The 17,544-nt window shown below is 36.1% G+C and overlaps 1 protein-coding gene across 2 annotated transcripts in view; it reads right to left on the reverse strand.

The window, feature by feature from the left end:
• Positions 1-16,778, reverse strand: part of SLC35A3 (solute carrier family 35 (UDP-N-acetylglucosamine (UDP-GlcNAc) transporter), member A3) — a 41,004-nt gene extending 24,226 nt beyond the window's left edge. Inside the window, exon 1 of one of the 2 annotated variants that reach the window (XM_008579572.1) lies at positions 16,609-16,778. The gene's annotated coding sequence lies outside the window, so the exon portion shown is untranslated. The remainder of the gene's footprint in view (positions 1-16,608) is intronic. The other variant, XM_008579573.1, reaches the window with a different exon arrangement.
• Positions 16,779-17,544: the final 766 nt, after the last annotated feature.

A 17,544-nucleotide genomic window follows, 5' to 3' on the forward strand; every position in this document is an offset into this window, starting at 1 on the left:
GTTTTGCCATCTATGTATCCCACCCTGGGTGCTACAGTAGCTCACAACCTGCAACTGCCAACAGGCATAGAACAACAACAAAAAGCCTCAAGAAAAACCCACTCTCTCTAACCAAAGGACTGAAAAGACAGCAGTCCTGCAGGCCAGAACCTTTTCAACTGGATTCTGTGTAATCTGTAGGATTGAGCCTTGCTGAACATCCCCGCCCTGCACCAATGGGAGCAAAAGTGCTGTCCCTTCCCCCTCTAACAAGAACCTGCAGCCACAGAGACCACAGGGCACAAGGCAAATGTCAACAAAGAGGTGGTATCCTTCCTCCCTCACCCGTGGCTGTCTACTAACATGTAAGATTTAAGTAGGAACCAGAGTCTCATAATGAGAATACTCAAAATGTCCAGAATATAAGCCAAAATGAACATACTCATCCCCAAAACAAGAAAAAAATCTCAGCTTGAATGAGTAAGGACAAACATGCAGAGATGACACAAATGCCAGAATTATCAGAAAAGAATTTCAAAGAAGCTATCACAAAAATGTAGCAACAAGCAATTATGAACGCTCTTGAAATAATCTTACACTCACATAGAAGTTAAAAAAAATAGTACAGGAGTTCTCATACCCTTCATCCAGCTTCACCTAATGATAGTAGTTGCAAAGTTCCTGTATTTTTCCTAAAGTAATTTAGTATTACTCTAAGAGACTTACTTTAAATATAGAGACACAAATAGGTTAAAAAGTAAAATGATGAAGGAGCCGGCCCAGTGGCACACCGCTACAGTGCACCGCTTGGGAAGCATGGCGGCGCTCCCGCCGAGGGTTCGGATCCCACATACAGACCGGCCGCTCACTGGCTGAGCGAGGTGCGGGAGCAACACCGAGGGTTGCGATCCCGTTGCTGGTCCCGGTCCGGTACGGGCGCAACACTGAGGGTTGCGATCCGTTGCCGGTCACCAAAAAAGACAAAAAGGAAAAAAAAAAAATAGTAAAATGATGGAAAAATATATACCATGAGAAAAATAACTAAAAATTGGAGGGGCTATATTAATATCAGGCAAAACATTGCATAAGAACTATTTCTAGAATCTAGGAAGGACATTTCATAATGATAAAGGGTCAATATATCAGGAAGACATACCGTTATAAATGGTTTATGTGCCTAAAATCATAGCTTCAAAATACATAAAGCAAAAACTAACAGAACTAAAGGAAAAACAGGTAAATCCAGTCTTAATTAACCCAACTTTCTCAGTAATTAATAGAACAATTAGACAAAAAAAAAAAAAAAAATCAGGTCTGAACAACACTATTAACCACCATAATTGGCAGACATGGAGATGCTCCACCCAGTTCTTTAAGGAAGGACTTAATACAGAGTGTGTGGTCAGCTGACTGCTTCCCCACCCAAGATCACAATCTTTGCCTCAAATTGATCAAAAGATTCAATTCACTCCTAATCAAAATTCCTACAGGCTTTTTGGTAGAAACTGGCAAGCTGATTTTAAAATTCATATGGAAATACAAAGGACCTAGACAATGAAAACAATTTTGAAAAGGAAGAACAAAATTGAAGGAGTTAAACTACCAAACTTCCAGACTTATTATAAAGCTATAGTAATCAAGACTGGTATTGACATAAGGACAGAAATACAGATCAATGGAACAGAATGCAGTCCGGAATGACATCCATGTGTGCTAGCCAGTTTGGGCTGCTATAACAAAGTACCATAGACTGGGCGGCTTATAAACAACATAAATTTATTTTTCATAGTTCTGGGGGCCGGAAGTCCAAGATCAGGGTGCCATTATGGTCAGGTTCTGGTGAGGTGCTTCTTCTAAATTCACAGATGGCTGTCTTCACATTGTATCTTCACATAGCAGAGAGCAGAGAGAGTGTTTTGTGGGGTCTCTTTTTATAAACGCATCAGTCACATTCATAAGGGCTCCACTCTCATGACCTAATTACCTCCCAAAGGCCCTAGTTCCTAATACCATCCCACATTGGGGGTTAAAATTTTAACCTATGAATTTGGGGGGAAGTACACAAATATTCAGTCCATTGCACCATACATATTTGGTCAGATGATTTTTACCAAAGGCACCAAAGAGAAAGGTCAATAGTAGTTCTGAAATAATGAGATATGTATTTTTTAAAAAATGAACCTTTATCCTTAACTGCCTCACAACAAATATTAACTAGAAATAAGTCACAGACCTAGCATAGAAGCTAAAACTATAAATATTCAGTAAAAAAGCATAGGAGATCCTTGGTGCAGAGACCTGAGAAAAATTACTCCCCAATAAAAGGAAAATTATGGGGGGGGGGGAAGCATAGGAGAAAATCATGACCATGTAAAGATAAACAAAGATTTCTTAGGATATAAAAAGCACAAACCATAAATTTTAAAAATAGGTAAACTGGTCATCAAAATTAAAAACTTCTCTTCCAAAGATACTATGAAAATAATATGGAAAGGCAAACCACGTCATGAGAGAAAATATTCTCAATACATATATCTGACAATGGCATTCTATTCAGAATATATACAGAACTCTCATAACACAATAAGTGGAAGTCAAACAACCCAATTTAAAAATAAGCAAAAGATTTCAGCTCCCCATACCAGCCAGCCACCAAATAAATAAATAAATAAAATGAAATAAAATAAAAATAGACAAAAGATATTTCACCAATAAAGACAAATAAATAGCTTAAAGGCATATGAAAAGGTGTTCAACATCATCATTAGAGAAACACAAATTAAAATCACAATAAGATACCACTGTACACATATTAAAATAGCTAATCTTAAAAAACTGATGCTTCCAAGTACTGGGGAGGATTTAATGCAAATAGAGCTCTCAACATTGTAGTGGAAACGTAAAGTGGTATATTCGCTTTGAAAAAGTTTGGTAGTTTCTCATTAAAAGAAAACAACAACATAATCTTTTCACATGACCAAGCAATTCCACTCTTAAGTGTACCCAAGAAATTCAAAAACATATGTCCACACTATGAATATTCATAAGAGCTTTATTTGTAAAAGACAGAAATAAGATAACCCAAATGCCCATCAAAAGGTGAATTACTGAACATATTGTGATATAGCCATACCATGGAATACTATTCAGCAATAAAAATGGGCGAAATACTAATACTCACTAAAACATCAGAAAAATCTCAAAAAATATACTGAGCAAAAAAATTTAAGTAAAACAATATGTATTATATAATTCCCTCTATATGAAATTCTAGAAAAGGCAAAACTAATCTGTAGTGACAGGTGCAAATTTATGGTTGTGCCCATGGGCTGGGGTTGAGGGTTGAATGCAAAGGGATAGAAAATAATTTTTGGTGGTGATGGAAATATTCAGCGAAGAATGTGGTAGTGGTTATATTATACTCATTTATCAGAACTCACTAAATTGTACGCTTAAAATGGGTACATTTTATTGCAAGTAAATTATAACTCTATAAAGTTGATTTAAAAAATTAAAGATTGAGAACATACTAAATAGTAGCATTCCTCACCAGGCTTTCCTCATAGCTTTGGTTTTGGTTCTGATTTCTTTGAATTAATGGACATTTTGTTAGTCTTTCTTCACCCCACCTCTATCCTTTCGATGATTCCATCTCCCACCTCAAATTCTTTGAATATAAATCCTGTTTATAGTGTATCTCTTTAGAGTTCTCACAGCCAAGCTACCTTTTATGGTTCTAGATATGAGGGGTCTTCAAAAAGTTTATGGAAAGATTAATATTATATTTTAATTCCATTTCCCCACGAACTTTTTGAAGTACCCTCATATATGATCCTTCCTTTCCTTAACTCCTAATTATTATAATAGCATATAAAATATTCAAACAGATTCAATAATCATTATTTACAGCCTATACTAGGCTTAGTACCATGGTTACAGAGAGACCTATTCTCAAAGACACCAAGTCTAGCTTGCTAAATTTAGCAATTCCTACCCTCAGCTGAACAGAGCAGCACCATGAATATGAGAATGAATTTTTTAAATGGTGAAACATATATATTCACTATTTAAAACATATACATAATTATAAAAAAATGATCTTAAGCATTTCATTTGAATTCCAGAGAAAAAAATTGAATATTTCTCTTTGTTACACACAGAGGATCAAACTTAGAGAAAAGAATATATAGACTTCTTTATCAACCATCTGTCTCACTTTTGTGAATCTGCAATAGCAAAAAAGCCCTAATGTGAAATAAAATTACAGCATTTTAGAGGTGGACAATGCTTTAGAAACCATCTAATATAATCTCTTCATTTTAAAAATTAAGAAAATAGTGAATAGAGAAGTTAGATGACTTGTTCAAGGTCATGTAACTAGTAATTGGAAATATCAGCTTATACAGTTAAATAGTGGGTTCCCTGGCTCCCACTACATGCTACTGTAAAATTCCAGGACATCCTGGTGCCCTTATCTCTATATGGAAAGAGAGTTAAGTCGCCAGCAACTTATATTTACCATAGGCCTGGAAAATGTCAAACAATGATTTCAAATCTGTTCAAGGAAGTCTTTTGTTTATTCTGTGCAACCAAAACCATAAGTTTCCTATTATAACAGCGATTCTCTAACTTATTTTCAATGAAAATTTAAAGGTCAGTTTCTAAGCTAGGGTATACTTTTACAGTTATGCTTTTCTATTTCCAAACATAATATACAACATCCATATATATATTCACCATGATAATACAGTTCTTATTAATGCTCTCAGTCTCTTATAATGTATGTTTTTTTAAAAGTTGGAAAGTAGAATATTTGCAAATAAATGGTCATTTGTACCAGATTACATTTAAAGACTTACAATTTAATTTGCTATTCCACCTAAGGGCAGAATAAACTCAAAATGAAGATAATCAAGATATTAGTATTTGTAAAAACACACAGTTTGGTTTTGGAATACCACATTGATAAAACTATTAAGTTTACTTACTTAAAACAAACTATAAATGCACAGCAAATCCATAAATACAAAAATCGGCCAGAACAAAGATTATGTTCCACTTCTACAATGTATAAGATTAATATTGTTTCCTCATTTGAAAGTCTGCAATATTTTCCCATTCTAACTGAAAACACACTTAAAACAATTTCACATTTAAGATTTAATTTCAGTCCTTTCTACTTTTTTTTCTCTTACAACCTAATATCCCTTTTATCCTTTCAGTTGTAATGAATCCTCTTGTTTCCACATTATTATTTGCCACATAAAAATTTCCTTTAAGGGGCCAGCCCGTGGCTCACTCGGTAGAGTGCAGTGCTGATAAAACTAAGGCCACAGGTTCGGATCCCATATAGGGATGGCCGGTTAGCTCACTGGGTGAGCGTGGTGCTGACAACACCAAGTCAAGGGTTAAGATCCCCTTACCGGTCATCTTTTAAAAAAAAAAAATTTCCTTTAAGAATCTTACAGATGAATAATCAAGAAGAATCTGTGCTAGGTTCTTTCACAGATATAGCCTCATTCAATTTACTGTCAAAGACCTTATGTTTTTATGATATATTGTCAAAAACCAGTGAACAAATTACTGCCTGCCATTCCTTTAAGGAGCCTGGTTACTAAGCTCCCTGACCCCACCTAGGGTGAGTAAGGATATCAGATTTATAGCAGAAGAGTCAGGATACTTAGATGCCCTACTTAAACCTTAACACCTAAGACCTGAAAAAATGCATTCTTCCTAATTACTAGGTAAACCACACTGCATCATTCTGATGGCTTTTCTTTGTTTTTGTTCATCTGTTTTTAAAAACAGCATTTATACTTTATTTACTTTAAAAGGTAGGATATTCTTAATGAGGAAAATGTAGAAAATTTAAAATTATATTAATAAGTAAAATTTTGAACCATCATCCCACCAGTCAAAGACATTCAATGATACTTTGGTATAGTTTCTAACAATAATTTTTCTTTACTTATTTCAGTTTTTTGGAAATCCCTAAAGCCCCAGGACTTTAGTAGCACAGGAAGAATAAAGTACCTAGACCATTTCATATTCCCACCAAAAAGACTTCAACAATCTTTTGGACTTCGTAGTTATATAAAAAATAAATTCTTGTGGACACAAAGTTCAACGTTCTCCCAAGAAATAATATATTTTTCCTGAGGGAGAAAAATGGAATTTAAAAATATAGTAATATAACAAGAACACAAGAATATAAAATACATCCATAATTCCACCACTCAGAGTTAATGAGCATCAATGTTGTCACATTTGCTTATCTTTCCTCCTTTTAAGGAATAAAACATTACAACTAATGTCAAAGTCCTCTTTAATCCACAACTTTAAATCCTATTCCTTTCCTTCTCCCCCAGAAGAATTTATCATGATTCAGAGTATACATTTCCAGTCTACTTTTAAAAAAATTTTATACATGTATATAGATATAAGCCCTAAATATTTTAATATACATACATAGCATCAAACTGTATGCATTATTTGGCATCTTTCTTGTTTTAGTAAGCATTGCGTTGCCATCTGTGTTGATATATAGACCTAGTTCATTGCTATTAACAATTCTATAATGTTCATCAAATGAGTGGACCTTTTATTTACCCTTTCTCCTACTAATGAGCATTTAGAATCTTTTTCTTTTCCTTTTTATGAAATTTTAAAATTTTTCAACAAGTAGCCCCTAAATACTATATAAACCACAATTTTTCAAGAATGTAATATTTTATATGATTTCTCAGGTCTCTTCCATCTAAAACACACACACACACACACACACACACACACACAAATTATCTTAATCTAATGTCAATTTTTTCATCTAAGTTTCATCTGAATTTTTAAATTGTGAACTTTACCTAGATAGTAATGCATAACATACAGTAATTACTGTATATTACAATAACAATATATAATTGTAATGTTTGTGCATGAGTATATATACTACAATCACACTGATTTAATATAGCAATCACACTGCTAGTACTTCTAAAAATCCTTTACAACCTTATACACAGGGAATATTTCAGGGTTTGGTTAATCACCCTAATAGATCTTGTACTTGCTTCCTAATCACCACTTTTCCTCTGAATTGTTGGATGTCTGATATTTACAAAGTTGGGTTTTAATATTTTAAAATCTCTTTTCACCTCTTGGGGGGGAAATGTACAACAAGACTTCATTCATCTATACTTCATTCACTTGTATTTGATGAGTTCAGATGATGGCTTGGTTAGAATTTACTTTTGCATTTTATACAAAAAATACTAGTAAGCTTATTTCAAGTTCAAAGACATTCCCAATAATTATTTAATATTTTTAAGAAAAAAAAGTTTTTTCAAATATACTAGAAGCTATAATTTAAATACATTTGATATGCTAATCACACACCCCTCATTTTCATTAAGTAGCACCCAAAAAATCCTTGCTTTACAAAGCTTTGTCAGCCAATTCTCATATATTTTACATGCTTTAAATATTTTTAAAAATATACCTTACATAATGTATATGCATCATTAACGCACGCCACTACCACCAGAACCATCCCCAAATTAATCACGATTACTGAGAAATTAGTTGTTTATACCATTATTTGCATTACAGATATGCACTAAGTTCTAAAATATTCAAAACACCATATACTAATGATTTCTAGTCATCTTTTCAAATATAGACTAGTTCTTTGTAGGTAAATCTGAAAATGAGTATGGCTATGGACTTATTTTCAGTGGCTTACCAATATATAGTCTACATAATCTTTAGTTCTGTGTATGAAGCATACCATTCTGAGACAATATCTGTATTTTGCTGATGTTTTCAGCCACTAAAAGTCCTAAAAAACTGTTTAGTCAATGTTTTACAACTGTAATATTTATATACTTTTTAAAAAACTACTAAGTATCTAAGATATTCTGCAGATCAATTTTCTTTTTATTGTAAAACCAAAAAGCTAAGTATCTGTTATGATTTTTAGAGTCAGCTATATTTACATTTTCTAAGCACTAGTTCAAAATATATTTCCTTGTTACAATATAATAGTCTACTAGAGGTTAAGACATAATACAGTATGTGTGAAAACACAAGCTATAAAGTGCTATGCAAATATAAGTCACATTAAACACTAGTCAGAAACAACTATTGGTATAAAAACAAACCTTTTATGGTTTTTCCAAATGAACGAACAGAAAAAGTAAATACTGGGCTGGTCGGTTAGCTCAGCTGGTTAGAGCATAGCCTTGTAACACCAAGGTCAAGGGTTCAGTTCCCCATACTGGCCAGCTGCCCCCCCAAAAGAAAGAAAAGGGGAAAAAATGGAAAAAGTAAATACTTACAGAAATGCTGAGTTCAGTTGCAATTTTTTGTCCATTATCTTCCATGATGCCAAAGCTTTAAAACTATAACTTGTAGTTATGTGCTAAATAATGACAAGTAAAATTTATCACCACTGATGATTTCTGACACTGGCATTTATGTATATTCTGACTACCTCAGAAGTAGGTACAGTACTCAAAAAAAGAGCAACAATATGCTATCCTTCAAATCCAAAATAGTCCTGTGTAAAATCCAAAAATCTTACTTTTTGTATTAGTGAAAGAAATATGAGTAGAAAGTAATTTACACTATCGATATAATCAATTTCGTTTTTATGACAGAAACAATAAACTCCACTAAATTATTTCACTCTTAAATGACTAAGAAAAGCAAACTCTTGCTCAATAACACTTGCTAACCAACTCTTTACCAACTACAGGTTCCTATTACATTCTAAGTTAAACAACTTTTCATTGTTTCTTCTTTCCTTTCTTCCTGAAGCTGTCAAGTGTCTGTTTACGTAAGATAGAATCACCTGTAAGTTACAGAACAGTCAATTTTTAACTTGCTCTTTCACAGACTGCAGAATTTTCATTCCTACATTCAAGTAAAATCAATAGTATTCAGATATTTCTTCAACTATACAAATATAAAATTATTTACATTCTAACTTTTAGACAAAAATTTTTCAGTATTGTTGTACTCTTGGTGATTCAGAAAACAAAATTACCTAATAAGTATAACTCTAAGATCCCCTTCCAAAGTATGATGCCATGCAAAAATGTACTCCTTCTCTCTCCCATTCCTCTACCCCCTTGCTATTCTGCTCTACCACTTTCTGCTATGGTCATTTCCCACCACTTACAGCTAAAGGCAAGCGTTAAAGATATCCTACAAAGAACAGAGACTAGTGTAAAAGCCAGGTAAGTTTCATAGGCACTAATCATTAGTAAAGGTTCAAGACTAAGGAGACTAGGGGCAGATATAAAAAATACAGGTATCATACAACTCTCAATCAGCCATCAAGTATTTAAGACACTCTTACTTAATGATGAGCACTGGGGACACAATAATGAACAAGACAGTCTGTTTCTCATGGAATTTACTCTCTAGAATGGAAGACATATATTATTCATATAACCAAGAATAGTATAAGTGTGTAAACTGCTATAACAGGAGAATGTAGAGTTTAATAGGAAAATATTATGGGGAAATTACAGTTACCTGCACTATACTATGCTAACTTAGTTAAGTTCAAACCACATTTCCCCAAAACCCCTTCTCTGCACGGGTGCTGGGTTAGAATTGGCTAAACAAAATCTACACAAGATTTAGAAGGTAGAAGTGAAGCAAGAGCCATTACTCTCTGACAATTGTCAGGTTTAAATGTGATGAGATAAAAACAGGGCTGCTGGCCTGTTCCAGTTTACCCTCATTCTTCCCTGCTCTAGATCCACTCTTCTTTCCAATTGCTGACTCTACTGAGCAACAGTAGGCCCAGCCTTCCACCAGATTCTTGACTATGAACACAGAAAGACAGCAACACAGAGTTAACAGCTTTCCATAAACTTTTCCCCCAGCTCCACTGCATGGTCCCCCTCTGACAGGACATGGCTGGCTTCCTAGATTCCTTTGAAAGCTCTGACTTTTTGACTCACACCAGTGTTTCAGAAAGGTTGCTTGGTGACTTTTCAGTAATCCTCCAACATCCTCTTCTTTGATCTTTACTTCCCATGTTTCTCCTACAACTGGGAAAGGTCTTAATCCTGTTATAAATCCCTTATTCCATAATAGTGAAGGATTCCGTTTCCCTGATTGGCTCCTACCTGACACAATTATTGGTACTATGTGGTTCCAGGGTAACAGAAACAAAAAGACAGCAATCTGGAATCATTTTTCTAATCTGACTAGATTGAAAACCATTAATGACCCTATTACCATCTGTAAAGGAGACACTGGTAGTTCATCATGCAGAGGTAAAAGTTACTTAAATTTTTACCTGTAGACACCTACAAGTGTCTCAAGGTAAGGCTTCGGGTGATCAAGTAGTTGCTGATACATTTTATTGGAAATAGCAATACATGGGTTTTCACTGATGGGCTCTAAATCAGCTAGAAAACTTGGAGAAAGAAAGTAATGAAACTGAGGCCCTTCACAGCCCAAGGTCCAGGCAAGAAATCAGAAAGCTTCTATGACGGCCCTAAAACAAAACCTCATCTCATTCAGCAGCAGAATTGACATTTCTTGAAAATAAATCTGAAGTCTGATCCTGTGGTAGGCTCAAATAAAAAGCAAATTGAGTTAACAACTTTACAGGATGATCTCTGTGTAAAAATCTCTGAGGCAGGCTGAATAGCGGTCCCCAGGATATCAGGTCCTAATCCCTGGAATCTGTAAATGTTACCTTATTTGAAAAAGAGAATTTTGCAGATAAGGATCTTGAGATGGGAAGATTATCCTGGATTATCTGGGTGGACCCTAAATGCAGTCACAAGTGTCCTTATAAGAAACAGAAGAGAAGAATACATTCGGATCTAATTCAATGTATACAATGTTAATTTGTCAATTATACCTCAGTAAAGCTGGGAAAAAGTTTAAAGGAGAATTCAGATACACAGGAGAAGGTGACAATATGGAGATGGAGCAGAAAGAGATGTGAAGATGCTGGCCTTGAAGACTGCAGTGATGCAGGCACAAACCAAGGTATGTTGACAGCCACCAGAAGCTGAAAGTGGAAAGGAATAGATACTCCCCTAGAGTCACCAGAGAGAAGGAGGTCCTGCTGACACTCTGATGTGAAATACTTTCATGCTATTAATAGGTATAGTGTCTCCTAATATATTACTGTTTAAAATATTAAGGCTAAAACATACAGTGCTTTGATGACACTTTTTGTTTTTTCGCTTTTAAACCCCCAAATAAATAGCCACTGAAGATACTGAAAAGTTTTTATTATTATTATCATAATTTATAAATATTTAAAACCCTATCCTTGTTTTTCCTAAAACAATGTTTGTGATTTAATCAGCTTAAAAGATTTTAAAAACATCAGGTGAACCATGTTTATTTATTTAGTAAGTATTTATAGACAATATGGCATAATATGCTTTCCCCCTTTCAAAAAAATGCTAAATTTGAAATGCAATCTTTTAAGTACCATCATCTGCCCATTTCTTTATATATATATTTTTTCCTTTTTGTCTTTTTTCGTGGCCGGCAACGGATCGCAACCCTCAGTGTCGCGCCCATACCGGGCCGGGACCGGCAACGGGATCGCAAACCTCGGCGTTGCCCCCGCACCTCGCTCAGCCAGTGAGCGGCTGGTCTGTATGTGGGATCCGAACCCTCGGCGGGAGCGCCACCGCGCTTCCCAAGCGGCGCACTATAGCAGTGCGCCACCGGGCTGGCCCTATATTTTTTTGAAATACAGTTTTGAAACATAGTATTAGTTTGGTTTATTCTTAAGGTTAGCTAAATCTTTGAAGTAAAACAATGTAAAGATCATGATTTATTTAGTAACCTGCTAAAGCTATTTTTTTGAGAAGTATAAATATAAAATTAAAAGGAATCCTATTTAAAATTATATGTAATTACCTCTTAAACCTTTTCTCTCCTCAAACAATTTTTTAAAAAAATGTTCTGTAATAAAAGGATGTATAACATTTATATTCTCTTTTATGGAGAATAGGCTTTAGTTATTTTTTAATCTCATTTGACTTAACATACCTCTCATTTCCAGTTGGACAGAATGAGAAGATTTTGGCCCATTCATTTCCTGTTTAAGGACATAAAGCTTCACTCTCTTAAAAAAGTATATGTGATTTTAACTTGCTAATTTAGAAATGCCTGATAATTTATTTTTCAGTATAATACATAAACACACACAGAATATATATTATATATTTTCATGTACATTAAAAATCCAAAAAATTTTTTGAAAAAATTAAATGTTCTCTATTCTATGTCTACTCAGGCAGAAAGCATTTACTACATTTCAAAGGAAGACTGGTTAAAATTAAGTTTAAGTACTCAAAAGAATTAATTAGTTACTGGGTTATACTGGAGTGCATAGAACAATTCCTTGCACATAGTAGGTGCTCAATAAATATTTTTAAAAATAAATGCCAGACTCAGGAACAAAACAAGCTACCAAATGAATAAGAAATTACTGTAGTAATCTCCTCTGATGGAAAACCCAACACACATCCACTTCGTTCATAAACTAAATGGTTAACAATAACATTTCCACAGGGAAGGTAAAAACTTGACCAATATTACATAGTAATTTTTCTACTACTGCTTATTTGAGAAAACATCAGTTTCTTTGCTATTTTAAAAGACATAAAAGGCAAAAGAACATACAGATTGTCACTATTTTCATTAGTATCTTTGTTTTTATAACTTGAAATATTAATAGCATGTAATCAGATATAAAGTTTATAAGCTAGAAAAAAAATTCCCAATTTTAAGTTTTCTGTCCATACTAAACTATTTAAAGTTGACTCCTTTAAACATAATTTATGGCCCACTTTCAGAGAGACTACATATGTTAAAACATGCCATCTGAAATGTATCTATCGATATGCAGAAAATCAAACATAATATAATCATTCTACAAGACAGTGTTGCTCCCCAAGCACTAACATTAATAACAACATTCCAACATCTTCCAATGATTTTTCAAATGTTTAGGTATAAAGTGTACAAGGGCAATCAAGCTTAATGTTTAGCTATTTCATTCAGCCTGAGTATAAGCCTGAAAGGTGAGGGGCCTTACAATGTTTTTCTGCATAGCATTTATAAACAATAAGAATTTTAGGAAAATGTGAAAATAATTTAACTAAAACTTAATAGAACACATAGAATAAGCTGATTTTTATGGATTTATGGTCTGACAAACTGTCAAGGATTTTAAAACTTTTTTTAATCCTAGCTGTTGATTGATTGTGCTTGGGTAATTATTGTAGGATTACCGTCCTCCCCTAAAGTCATGATTCCAGTGTTAGAATTCAAATACTATGTACGTACTTTTGCTTTTTTTAACTACCACCCTTTCTAAACACGAAACTGCAACCACTCTCAAGTAAACCTACATACAGTCTTAGAAGTTTACATATGCTATGTTCTTAAACTATATAGAATATGAATGTACTACATTAATTATGCTTGTTCAATATTTACTATTCAAGTCTCATGTCACTTTGCCTCCTAACCGATGGGGACAGGCTTCAGACTCTGTCAACTCTAATCTATCCCCTATGAAACAGATATTAACAAAATGTAGATCTGATCACATTCCTTCCATTTGTAAAGTTTAACTGACTCCTTACCAAATAGAGGATAAAGTTCAAACTCATTCACCGAAAACAGCCTCTCATAATCTGGTCTCAATCTAAATTTCCTGCCATAAATTACTACCTGTCTCAAACACATTCTCTCATGCATTCTCTGAATATCCCTTTTTTAAAAAAATTCTTTTTCCTTCTCTACCTGTAGAACTTCTATATATCTTACAGGACTCAAAATACAAGTGCCCTCTCAGTGAAGTTTCCTAAGTCTTCCAAGCAACTGAATCCTTCCCTCTACTATATCTCATGCCATTTTGCACATATCTTTTATAATAGCACTCATAAATTTTTTCAAACTAATTTGTTGACATATATACATTTCCTTATTTTATTCATCATTGTATTTCCTGTATCTCCTTACCAGTGCCTGTCACATATTGGCATTTACTCTGTTCCGGATTTAAAAAAGGATAAATTGGCTTTACAGCACATATGAACTTAGAAAAAAATCTTCTTATCCAAACTTTACAGAAAAAAACAGGCAGAGTACGTATAAAGTCATATGCGGACACTTTCTCTTTGGAATAAATTTGTTTCTTAACATTTTATCTAGGTGACCTAAAAGTTTCAGCTTCATCTTAAACTCTAATTTCTGATGTAGCATACCAATATACAGAAACTTATCTTAAACTGATTATTTGGTTTCACTTGATAAGGTATCTTCAAAATATGGATAATAAACTAGTCTGAGTTCTGGGCATGCAATCGAGTAACATCCTAGTTTCTAAAGTCATTCTCATATTAAATTTACATAAGAAAACATAAAAAAACAGTGATTAAAAATATATAACCACAACACTACATTCCTTCATTAATGGGACAATTAAATTGAATGTATTTAGCATGCACTTACTTTTGTGAGGATTGAAATCTAATGTTAAGCTACCAATTCTATTGATCTAAACTTTAATAATAAATTCATACCTATGAATGACATTAACTGCCAGTTTGATGATATTCAAGCTATTTCTATTACCCAGATAGGTCTATAATTTATTCTTAAATTTGTTTTTTTTTTTTTTCCTTTTTGTCTTTTTTACTGACCGGTACGGGATCGCAACCCTCGGTGTTGTGCCCGTACCGGGGACCGGCAACGGGATCGCAACCCTCGGTGTTGCGCCCGCACCACGCTCAGCCAGTGAGCGGGAACCCAGTGAGCGGGAACCGGTCACCACATGGGATCCGAACCAATTTCTGACAATTTCACACACAAAAAAATAATTCCACAGTTGATTAACATCAAATAGAAGCTTCCCTCTCTAAAATTTTCAGGAAAGGGAAAAAAGATGAAGTTATACTTCACAGACGCTGAATGATGAGTAGGCTTTCAACTGAGAGACTATTTCCATTGATTCTATGATTTATCCAGTCATTGATTCGACATACTGAGTTCCTACTAAGTAAAAGACACGTGTTAGAGAATACAAATTATATTCCTTTCAAATATAATTGTGGCAGCCTAAGGAGTGTATGTAGTACCTAGGGCAAATCATTTGACCTATTTGATCTTTAATATTCTTATCTATAAATGGGGTTGATAATAACTGTCCTTCCTCTAAGATTTATTACCAGGATCAAATGAGGTACTAAAACGTGGAACAGAAAAGCACTTTCAAATATGAGATTATTTTTAAAAATCTGAAATAAGGTTACACTACAACACAAGAGTTATCCTTGTCTCCAGCAGTTTGATGGTTTCATTATATGGTTTAATGTAACAAATATTTATTAAGAGTTTATCATGATACTGTGCTCAAGTGCTAAAGTGTTAAAAAATTTAAAAGGTACAATTACTTCTCTTAGGAAAAAAGCTTACATTCTAGCAATAAAATCTCAAATATCCATAATACAATGTAAATTTAACAAGTATTATAAGATTTATAAAGCCTAATCAGTACACAAGAGAAAAAGAATGTTTTGGACTCACGGTAGATTTCAGAAAGTTTCATAAGAGGTGGCATTTAAGGCATTACTGAATAAGTAGGATTTCTACAAAGACAGTAAGGAAGGCATTCCTTGTTGAATCAACGCTTGGATGGAAAGTTAGGATCAGTTACAAGTCAGGAAACAAACTGAGTTTACCAGTGAAAGTGAGTAAGAGCACCAAGTGAGGAACTGTACCAAATTTCATCTTTAATTACCAGAGTCGAATGTTGATTCTAAAAACAAAAAAGACTTAACTCTGGTTTCATTTTCAAATACTGCATTTACTAGGCCATGATAAAAGATTTGGTCTTCTGCTTTAAGGTAATGAAATGGAAGTAGTTTACTAAAGTAAGGGCCATTGCTACATTTAATATTATTATTTATATCTAGCTTTCTTGAACTAAGAGTTGCTTTGGTTGGTTTAGATGTTATTTAAAAATCTTTCCTTCCTCAACACTAAGGACCCTCCCCCAACTCCTCCTCCCCGACCCCCTCTCCCTCTCTCCCTCTCTCCCTCTCTCCCTGTTCTCATGGGAATCTCACATGGTCTCAGACAGCCCCTGCCGTCGTACTCTCCTTACCATTGGCAGCTTTTCCGTTTTTCGAAGTCCCTAGCGCAAAGTCCTCGTGGATCCGTGGGTACCACGGAGCTACACACAGACCGAACTCAAGGAATGTCCACCGAAGGAATGACTGGGCGCCAGCCTGGCCCACCGGTCACTTCGCTCGGCACGCCCCAGGCTCTGAGACACACACTGCCTTTTTCATTCGCTTGACACACCCCTCTCCTCAGGCCCTTTTTCCTCCTCCACCCAGCACGCTCCACACTTCGCCAGTCGGAGTTACAACGTGTCACTCCGTCTCCTCCCACCCCTACTTAGCAAGCAGTGTACTTCAGGTCCTCGACACTGTCCCTTCACCCAGACAGAGTTCACATCTGCCGCCCGCACGTCTCCTGCTCCTCAGAGAGTTGCCCGGGCCGCCCCGCAGCTGCTGGCCTCCCAGAGCCCGCCCGATCCCAAGAGCGCTCAGGACTCACCTCCCGCACAGCTCGGCCGGCTGCGCGCACTGGGGGCCGCGGCTCAGCTCCGCCGGGCGCCCCGGGCTGACGACCCCGACGGGTCAGCCGGGACCGCTGACCCGCAGCGCCGCCGGTTCCCTCTGTAATCGCTGCCGCCAGCTCAGTGCGGCGCAGGCGTTTCCGGGTTCCCGCGGTCCGGTCCCGCAAATGCTCCGGCTTCCGCCGCGTCCCGGACAAACGCCGTTCCCGGTTTGGCTCCGGCGGCCCCAGCTCGGCACTTGTCAGCTCCGTCCCTAAGGCGACGCTCCTGGGCTACTCCGCTGGCAGCCCCAGGTGCCGGCTTCACCGTCGCGTTACCGCTGGGGCTCTGCCTCCTGCTAGACACCTCTTGAGGGGACGAGGCAGATGGGGGTGACCCTCGCCGTGGGACTCTGCGGAGCTGTCCGGTTGCACAGTGTACCACGGTGTCCAGCTGCGAAAGGAAGGGCAAAGTCCTTTGGGGCAAAGGACCCTGAGAGGGGTGGGGAGGCGGATCCTGTAAGCAAACGAACCCGCTCCTAGAAATGACTCTCACAGACCCGAAAACAAACCAGATCAGCTCTGGCGCAGACCGACTAGTATTCTGGAAGGTTTGTTCGGTTGGAAATGACCACTTTTCCCACTCTGACTGATAACCCTGATGAGGCTGAGGGGAGCCCAAAGCGGTGCCGCCAATGGGCCTCGTGCCATTAACCAGGAGAGGAAAAAGAAGAGGAAGCTGGGGCCAGAGTATCTCAGAGTTATGAGTGACCCTTCCTGGCTACATGGACCCCTTACACAACATTATCTTTTAAAAGGCCTTCCAATATCTTTGTTGGAAACTCTCCAATCACTACAGGATGAAATTAACATTCTAGGTCCAGTTTCGTCATCATAGAGTAGAGCAGGATTATCCCTTTCCTCCTAACACAATCC

Source organism: Galeopterus variegatus, unplaced genomic scaffold, assembly GCF_000696425.1.
Source record: "Galeopterus variegatus unplaced genomic scaffold, G_variegatus-3.0.2 Scaffold1913, whole genome shotgun sequence".
NCBI classification, from domain to species: Eukaryota; Metazoa; Chordata; class Mammalia; order Dermoptera; family Cynocephalidae; genus Galeopterus; species Galeopterus variegatus.